The following is a 9,137-nucleotide window of genomic DNA, read 5'->3' as shown; positions in this document are numbered from 1 at the left end:
TTTCACAGAAGAGGAACTATGGATGATCAATAAATATATAAAAGAGATACCAAACCTCAGGCCAGGATGAGACACCAGTTAACTCCCATTTCATTGGCAAAAATCAAGAAATCTGAGGTGTTAGAGAAGATGTGGATGCTGGTAGGAGTATAAACTGGTACAACCACTTTGGATAAAAATTTGGCACTATCATATAAAATTGAACATCGCCATATCAAAAACCTTTCAATTCCACACCTTGGTAAATATATCCAAGAGAAATTTTGTGCAGGGTCACCAGAAGGCAATGCTCATAACAGCACTATTGGAAATAGCAAAAGATTGAAAATTGCATAAATGCTCAGCAGCTGGAGAATGGATAAATTGTGGTACATGACGGATTGTTAGGTAGCAGTGAAAATGAACAAAATACTTCATTCAACAAGGATGAACTTTAGTGACACGCTTGTGAAAATAAAGTCCCAGGACCCTAGATGAAAGTTCAAAAACACAAAAAACTAATAAAAACATATTGCTTAGTAACAAATATAAATGTGAAAAAATTAAAGCAGTGTAATAGTTGTGTAAATACAGATTCAGGATGGGGGTTACCTCTGAGGGTGGAGGCGGTAGAAGATGGGGACCACTCATAAGTTGATCAAAGTTAATTGGTAATATTTCAGTTCCTGGGTGGGGTGGCCGGTTAAAAGGAGTATTCATTGTATTATTTTTAAAATGAATTAGTTTAATTTAAACAGGCTATCCAAGGACAGCTGGTTATAGTGAATTATTAACTAATTGTGTGGACTTGTCCATATTTTTTAAAAGGGGACTGTACCTATACACCTTCTCAGGCCTTCAGACCCCACCACGTTAGGAATGACCGAGAAGTTTAATCTAGGCCATGAGCAAAAATGCAGCATCCTAAACCCAAGTACCTACTCCCCACCGTGCCCACAACAACGCTATTAACATTTCATTAAAAAATCCAGGCAAGACGGAACAACAAAAACCTAGCTTTCCTAGGGGGCAAACAAAGAGGGAAGAATCACGTGGTACTCCCTCCCACGCCCGGCGCGCCAATGATGTCACCAATCTGCGACCAAGCCATTGATTCCCGACTGAGAGTAGAGAGGGCTACGTGGTGGGGGAGGGCGGGGAGAGGGTCCGGGCTGCAGTGGCAATCTCTGGTGTCGGGCTGTGTCCCGAGGAATGACAAGACCCGGTAAGTGGCTCTCTCCTGCTGCACAATCACCTTCCCCGGCCGGAATGCCCGGCTTGCGCTGCCTTTCAGTCTCTGATGCAAGGTGGAGCGCGGGGCGCCCCGATGGGGCGCTGAGGGTGGCCGCAGGGCCAGCTGAGGATGTGGCTGGTGGGGGACAGCGACTAGGCTCGGTAGCCTTCTGGGAGGCGGGCGCCAGGACCCCGGTGCTTGTATGAGTGTGTGTGCGCCCGTGTATGCGCGGGTGTCGGCGGTAGAGGCTGCGCACGGATGCTCTGGCGCTCGTGCCAGTCGGAGCCAAACAGCTGGGTACCAAAGGTCCTTGTTTCCTTCTTGCCGACTCCCCCGCCTTGAAGGGTGACTGGTGAGCGAGGCGCCTGGGACTCGTCCCGGTACGCGCTTTCCTGCGCCTTCTTCTCCAAACTGCACTGGACCGGCGCTCATCCCGGGGATAATACCCGCCACCCTTGCGTGCCTGACACGGGCAAGGCTTAGGCGGCCGCTGTGGAGAGCTCACTGTGGGGTCACGGCCACCGCGCTCTACCTCTGTCTGGCCTTGGTGCAGGAGGCCTGGTTGCGTCACCTCCCCTTCCTTCACCTGTTTGGCTTGATTCTTGGGTCCTCCTAAAGGGTAAGCCGGCCCCAGGTGTTTTGTATTGCTGTCAGAGTTTGAGAAACTTGCCTTCCCAAAAGGGATACCTGTCATTGGGTTTTGAATGTTGCTGGGGGGGCCTGGGGAAGTCCAAGCATGGTTGGCTTGATTCTTGGGTCCTCTTAGAGGGTAAGCCAGCCCCAGGTCTTTTGTGTTGCTGTCAGTTTGAGAAACTTGCCTTCCGAAAAGGGATACCTGTCATTGGGTTTTGAATGCTGTTGGGGGTTTGGGGGAGTCCAAGCATTTAGTGAGCTAAGGGATCAGAATCTAAGCTGCTACTGGAGGAGACTTGCATCCAGCGGCCTACACGAGGCTTGTTGCTGGACGGAGAGGCAGGATTGCTAGAGCAGGTCATTGGGAGCAGAGAATGCAAGAGCGTCACATTTTGTCGGCAAGTGTGAATGATGATGCCAACTTCTCTCTACTAAAGAGGGCTTGTTCCTATCCTTCTAAAGATCCTAAAATATCTTGTTCATTATTTTAATATTTACAAACAGTTGAAGTGCTTGCTGTATGGAAGGCAGGGAAATAGAGTGGGAAGGGGGCATGAACTCTGGAGTCAGGTCTGCTACTTAGCAGCTGCGTAACATTGAGTGAGTTATTTAACCTCTCTACTCCTTCTTGGGCTTACCTACAAAATGAGGATAATATCTACATTGCAGGGTTGTCAAAATTTGAAGTATCTAGCCAGATATGATAAAGCAGACTTTTGGGGGCCAGGAGGGTATCTCAAAAGCCATAATTTCTCTACTGTAGACCTCATAAAATTCTAGAACTGGGAAGAGGTTAAGACCTCACTTTATCTTTTCTATTAATTATAGCTTCTCTTTATCGAGCACTTGCTATGTGCCTGACACATTTCAAGCACATTACATACACTAATTTATTTAATCCTCCAGTAACCTAGAGTAGTATTATCCCCATTTTATAGATGCACAAGATGAGTCTTGGCCAAGGTCTTGACGCTAGTAAGCTGCAGAGCTGGAACTTGAAGCCAGGCCATCAGGCTACGTGGTTTACGTCTTGTTTTTTCTCAGTGACAAGTGATGTGGTAATGTTAACCTGGTGTAGTGGGGGAAGGGAGGCATACACAGAGTTTAGAGGGCCAGCATTTGCTGCATGAATAACATCTCAAATTGTCCAGTGATACATTATCTTTTATTTTACATTTTACCCAGCGTTGTCCAGATGTGAACCGAGATTTGGCCTTTTCACCCAGAGAAAAAGGAAAGGCTCAGGGGCACACAATGCTGGGATCGTGGGCACACAGTAGGTATTTGGTAAATGCTTGTGAAAGAAGAAAGAATCTTGAGCCATTATTATTTCTGCCGGAAGGAGGCCGAGTGCTTATTACACAAAGGCCCCTTAAGCTAGCTATTTTTATACTATAGCATGTTGTAATATGAGCATATCTCTTATTCATGGATTTAAAGATTTGAAACTCTGTTTCAGACTGAGATTGGTATTATTATCTGTGACCAACTGATTAGAGTCTTCAGATATGAGAACAACAGAATCTGAGCTTTTGGGCTTCTGTAGTGATCTCTTGAGATATAGCAATTTGTTTTGCTATAACATCTGTTAGACTCGGACGTTAATGGATACAGCTGCTTAAGTTAAGTTTTCTGGAGAGCACCATATGATTGGCATCAGGGATAAAGAGTTCAGAATGCTAAGTTTGTCTCAAAATTAAATATTTGGGAAAGATCTGTGACTGATTAATGTGCATTAAGGTCGAATAGTAAACTAGTTTTAAATAGAAAATATTCTTGGTATTTTCCATCAGCTATTCTGTGTCACTTCTCTGTTTAAGGATGACTTAGGGCCATTGATGAAAACCAAATTGTTTTTCGTTTGCTCTCACACCACAACAATCAACACAGAAGATTTCTGTTTCCTCTGGTTACCAAGAAGTATGTGGGGATTTCTTCCCACCAACAACCAATCAATTAATTCTCCAGATTCTGCAGCAGACACCAGCTAGGTATCCTCTCATTCAATTCAATCCCACAATATCTACCTGGAAATCCCACAGGTTGAGGACTCATTCCCACAAGACTGCTCCTAACTTCAGATGTCAGTCACAAGCCCCAGGTTGTTTTTTCTTTGCTTCTGACAAACCAGCTATAAATCAGGGTTCTCATGACCCCCTCCTTCGGTTCAATTAATTTGCTAGGGCAGCTCACAGAACTCAGGGAAACACTTTACTTACATATTTACTGGTTTATTATAAAGGATATTACAAAGGATACAGATGAAGAGGATAGGATGAGGTATCCTCTGCAGAGGGTGAGGTATGGAGAAAGGGGTGCAGGGCTTCCTCTCTGGGTGCACCACCCTCCAGGAACCAGCATCTGTTCAGCTATCCAGAAGCTCTCCCATCTCTGCCCTTCTGAGTTTTTATGAGGCTTCCTTAGGTAAGCATGACTGATTAAATCATTAGCTATTGGTGGTCAGCTTAACCTTCAGCCCCTCAGTACTCCCTAGAGGTTGTGGGGTGGGACTAAAAGTCCCAACCCTCTAATCCTGAAGCTACCTGGGCTGCCAGCCATCAGTCAGCTCATTAATTTACAGAAAGATATTTACAGATGCTCCTCCACTTACAATGGGGTTTCCTCTTGAAAACACTGTAAGTCAAAAATGCATTTAATACCCTGATTAACCAATCTTTGAAAGTTGAACCATCAAACCAATAAGTCAGGAACCATCTATATTACTTAGCAGATTCCAAAGAATTTAGGAGTTGTATGACAGGAAATGGAACAAAGACCAAATATATAGTTCACAGTATCACAGCTGTATAGTTAACTATTAGGAACATACAAGGTTTATGTAACCCATTCATATAGACTGTGACTTACACACCCCCTCAGTTCCTCCACCCAAGGAACTGTAGTTGCTGTTTCTATACTCTTCCAGATGCCTTGAAGCCACCTATTTCACCATCTTTGTCAGACTTAATGGGAAAGACCCTCTGACATCCATTCTCCCTTTCTGTACCACTCCCCCACAACACACATATGTGAAGCTCTTTCCCCAAAAGAGGGTATATTAATCTAGTTGCAAATGGCAGAAACCTAGTGTAAACTAACTTAAGCAAAAGATTATTTAACTAGAAAGTCCAAAGTCGAACTTCAGGCATGGCTGGATCCTGGGGCTGAAATGATGCATGAGGGCTCTCTTGGCCCTTTCTCTACTCCTTTTTGTTTATTGCCCTCCTTCTGTCCTGCTCCTTTCTCTATACATACTGAAAAAGCTCGGTATTGGCAACCCCAAGCCTATGACCTTATAGCTGTCTTCTAGCATTACAAACTAATCTGTGGATGAGGGGATAGGGATACCATGACTGGACAGGTCTACATCACATGCCTACTCCTGGGATGAAGTAAACTGCCCCTTTGTAACCCCATGGGATAGGGAACTGCAGAGGGTCTAGGCAGGGAGAAACAGCAGGTGACTACTGCTTGCATGTGTGCTCATTTTACTTCTCTGAGGCCCTTGCAGAGCTTTCCAACTGGAATGAATCCACCTGGTTTTGTTTGTCCGTCACACGTTGTCGTGGCATCTGTCATATGCCCTCTGTTCCTTCCACACCTTTGCATCTGCTGTTTGGGTTGCCCTCTCCCACTGCTTCATCTGAATGATCCTTTTGGATTCAGGTCATACTTCCCATCGCAGAGGCTTTCTTTGACCTCCCTCAATGTGACACCCCTTCTCTTTGCTCCCCATAAACCTCTGAGTACATCCCTATTGTAGATTTTATTTCTATTTGATAAATGCCTTTGCTGGTAGGTTCTCCACTAGACCTAAAGCCCCTGAGGATAGAGGTGGCCTTTGCTTTGTATATCTTATCTCCCACTCTTAGCTAGCATTATTTTTCTTCATAGCACTTACAGCCACCTGACATTGTGTTACTGAACCGGGTGGGGTCCATTTGCCGGTGCGCCACTGAACGCCAATCACGGAAGGGCGGTCTTTGCAGTAGAGAAAGGCTTATTCACAGAGACCATATGAGAACAAGGGAGATTTAGTATCTCAGATCTGTCTTACCCACAGTGGGAAAGATGGTACATTTATGTGAAAGGGGTTAGGGGCGATGCATGACGTGAGAGTTCACGATCGGCAAAAGGCTGCGGAGTCGTCCCTCAGCGATCTGCGCAGGCTTATGCCGTCTGCAGGTTCAGAAGATGGCGGCGTTAGCAGGATCTGGAGGTGGAGCGCTCGGCCCTCTGACGTCAAAGATGGGACATTCGCGCACGCTCAGTCGGATGTCAATAGCGCTGTCAGCAGGCTAGGCTGGTTTGTGTCGGGCCGAGCTAACTCGGATGACGCAGGAAAAAAACATCCGAGGCACGTACGTCATGAAGTCTAGGAAAAAAACAGAATGCGTAGTTAGTAATGGAAATTTACAGAAACGGGGAATAAACTGCAATTGAAAAGCCATGGCTACACTTGTATGCTGTATTTATTTGTTGCCTGTTCCCTCATTAGAACTTAAGCTTCATGAGAACAATGAAGAAAGGAATTTTGCTTTGTTATCTCCAGGGCCCTGGACAGTGCTTGGCGCATAGTGTGTGCTCTGTACATGTTTATTAAATGAATGAATGAAAATCTGCACACAGAAAGAAAATGCTAGCATCATGTTGATGAGTGTTCCAATCTGCATGACAGATATAATTCTCCCCTAGGGGTCTGAAACTCAAGTACTGAGGGTCATCCCAGGAAGGCAGAACCTCTCTCCCCATGTGTATTTCAACCTCCAGATGTGAGACCCTAGGAGAAGCCAGCTGGAAATTCCACCCTGTGTGATGTTTCATTCTGAAACCTTTCTGAACTTTAATCGGTTGTATGTTAAAGCTTTTTCCATATTTTGAGCCTTTTTCCTTGGAGTTTTTGGTTTTTTAAAAAAATATTTACTCGAGCACTTTATAATGTGCCAGGCACTGTTCAAAGCCCTTCATAAATAACAACTCATTCTTGCACTGGAGTTTGAGGATCAAGGGTTGTGAACTTTAAATTTTTTTTTTTCTTTGTAAATTCCAAAACACTCAAGAAAGGCTTTTTTAAAATCTCCAATAAAAACATTATAAAAGATATGAGACTCCTCTCCATCCAGCTTATCTCACCCTCCCGAATTAGAGCTACCAAAAACAGCCTGATATGTGTCTCCTCCCTGACCTTTCCTTAGGTTTTTATAGTCATAGCTAGTAAATCTACTGCATCTTGTCACCATTGTTTGGTTTGGTTTTTACCCAAACGCAGCCTTGCTCTGCACCCTGGTCTGCACTTGGCCTATTCCATAGTTGTCATGGAGTTGCTTCAGCTTCAGCCACTGCTTCTACCCAGGGCAGAGCTGCCCTGCCTCTCGATGTGTGTTACAGCTGGGTGAGAGACCGGTGGCCCTGAGCCACTCTGTCCTTCAGGACAGGGGCTGCTCAAGTGTCTTCAGTCTTCTATCAGGAAGGACCCAAACCCACGTCCTGAGGCCACTACAGAACACATCCATTTTCCTGAGAACGTGTTAGGATGTATCTTCGGAAAACCCTACCTGCCCCATACCTACCTCTCAACAAAAAAAGCAGGGGTGGGGGGTGTCAGAATACTCTTTTCTTTATTTTAACAACATCAAAAATGTAATTCTCGTACAAATAGAGACTTGAGGTGAAAGTGTTATTGTTTCACCCCACACTTACCCCAAACATCCAAGCACAGTTCCAGCCCAGCTGCAGTACTCTGTGGTAGTGCTCAGTTCTGATTTGCTTTCTGAAAAGTACCAGTTTCCACTGTGTCAGCAATGCCTGAGCACTTGCTGTGCATCTCTCACCCTACCCTGTCCAGAGCTGGGTATTTTAACTAAAAAAGGAAAATCTTAGTTAAATTGAAAATGATATCTGATTAAGTTTAAACCCTTTTGCATATACTTGTTAACCATTTTTATTTCAATTTTTTAAAGTCTCAGTTAATATTTTGTCTATTCATTTATTGTGCTGAAGTGATTTTTTATAAACTATACAAATGCTCTAAAAAACATGAGTATGTGCTCATTGTGAAAAACAAAATATTTGCTGTATTTTTCTAGTTTATTGTTTGCTATCTAATTTTGGCTTTATCATCAAACATACAAAACCTATTTTTCTTTCTTCTGTAGACAAATTTTACCCTTTTTGATCTTCCTTTTTTCTGGTTTGCTTTTTTACATATGAGTTTAAAAAGCTAATATTCAGTTTTTTTTCAGATTTTAACAAGATATTTGATGAAAATGTTGTGTTATATTTTAAATAAAATCAGTTTTAATTAGAAAAAGGCCTATGTTTTGTTTTAAAGATGTTTACATTACTGTACTTATATATTTTTCCTTTTGAAATAATTTATCAGAATATCAAAGCTTGTTCCACAAATCTGAGATTTAAATGTATGTATAATTCTCATAATTTTAGTGTTCTTGGCATTTTCATAAATTGCTCTGTGAAACGGTATCTATCTGTGGCTATCGGGTTGAAAGAGGCACTCGTGTTCAACAAACAGCTTCCCAGCATGTAGCTAAGATGATGATTTCAGCCTCTTCCAGTTCCCTTTCCTCACTGTTTCCCTAAGACTCTTTTTATTGAGATGTAATTATGTGTACCTATATGCACAGATTTCATGTGTACTCTTCAATGTATTTTTACAAAAATATATACCCATTTATTTTCCATCCAAATGCAGAAATAAAACATTTCCATCACCCCGGAACGTTCTCTTGTGCCTGTGTCTAGTCACCACTACCCCCAAAGATCAATACAATTTTAATGTCTATCACCATAGATTAGTTTCGCCTATTCTAAAATTTTATATAAATAGAATTACACAGTATGTGCTTTTGTGTGTGGCTTCTTTCAGTGAGGTTCAACCCGGTTGCATGTGTCAGTGTCCACTGTATGAATAGACATCAAGTTATTTATTCCTCAGTTGAAGGACATTTGGGTTGTTCCAGTTTGGGACTATTAAGAATAAAGCTCTATAAACATTTTTTTCCCTGTTTTTTATTGTGGTAAAAACACAAAAATTACTATTTTAAACCATTTTTATTTGTACTGTTCAGTAGTGTTAAGTATATTCACATTGTTGTGTAACAGATCTCCAAATTTCTTCATCTTGTAAGTGTAAAACTCTATAGGCATTGAACAGCAACTCCCCTTTTCCCCTTCACCCAGCCCCTGGTTCTGTGAACATTCTCATACAAGTCTTTTTGTGACCGTTTCTTTCATTTTTCTTAGATAAATACCCTGGAGTGTAATTGCTGGG

This window comes from Cynocephalus volans, chromosome 8 (assembly GCF_027409185.1).
Source record: "Cynocephalus volans isolate mCynVol1 chromosome 8, mCynVol1.pri, whole genome shotgun sequence".
Lineage (NCBI taxonomy): Eukaryota > Metazoa > Chordata > Mammalia > Dermoptera > Cynocephalidae > Cynocephalus > Cynocephalus volans.
Note: the sequence above shows the minus strand (reverse complement) of the source record.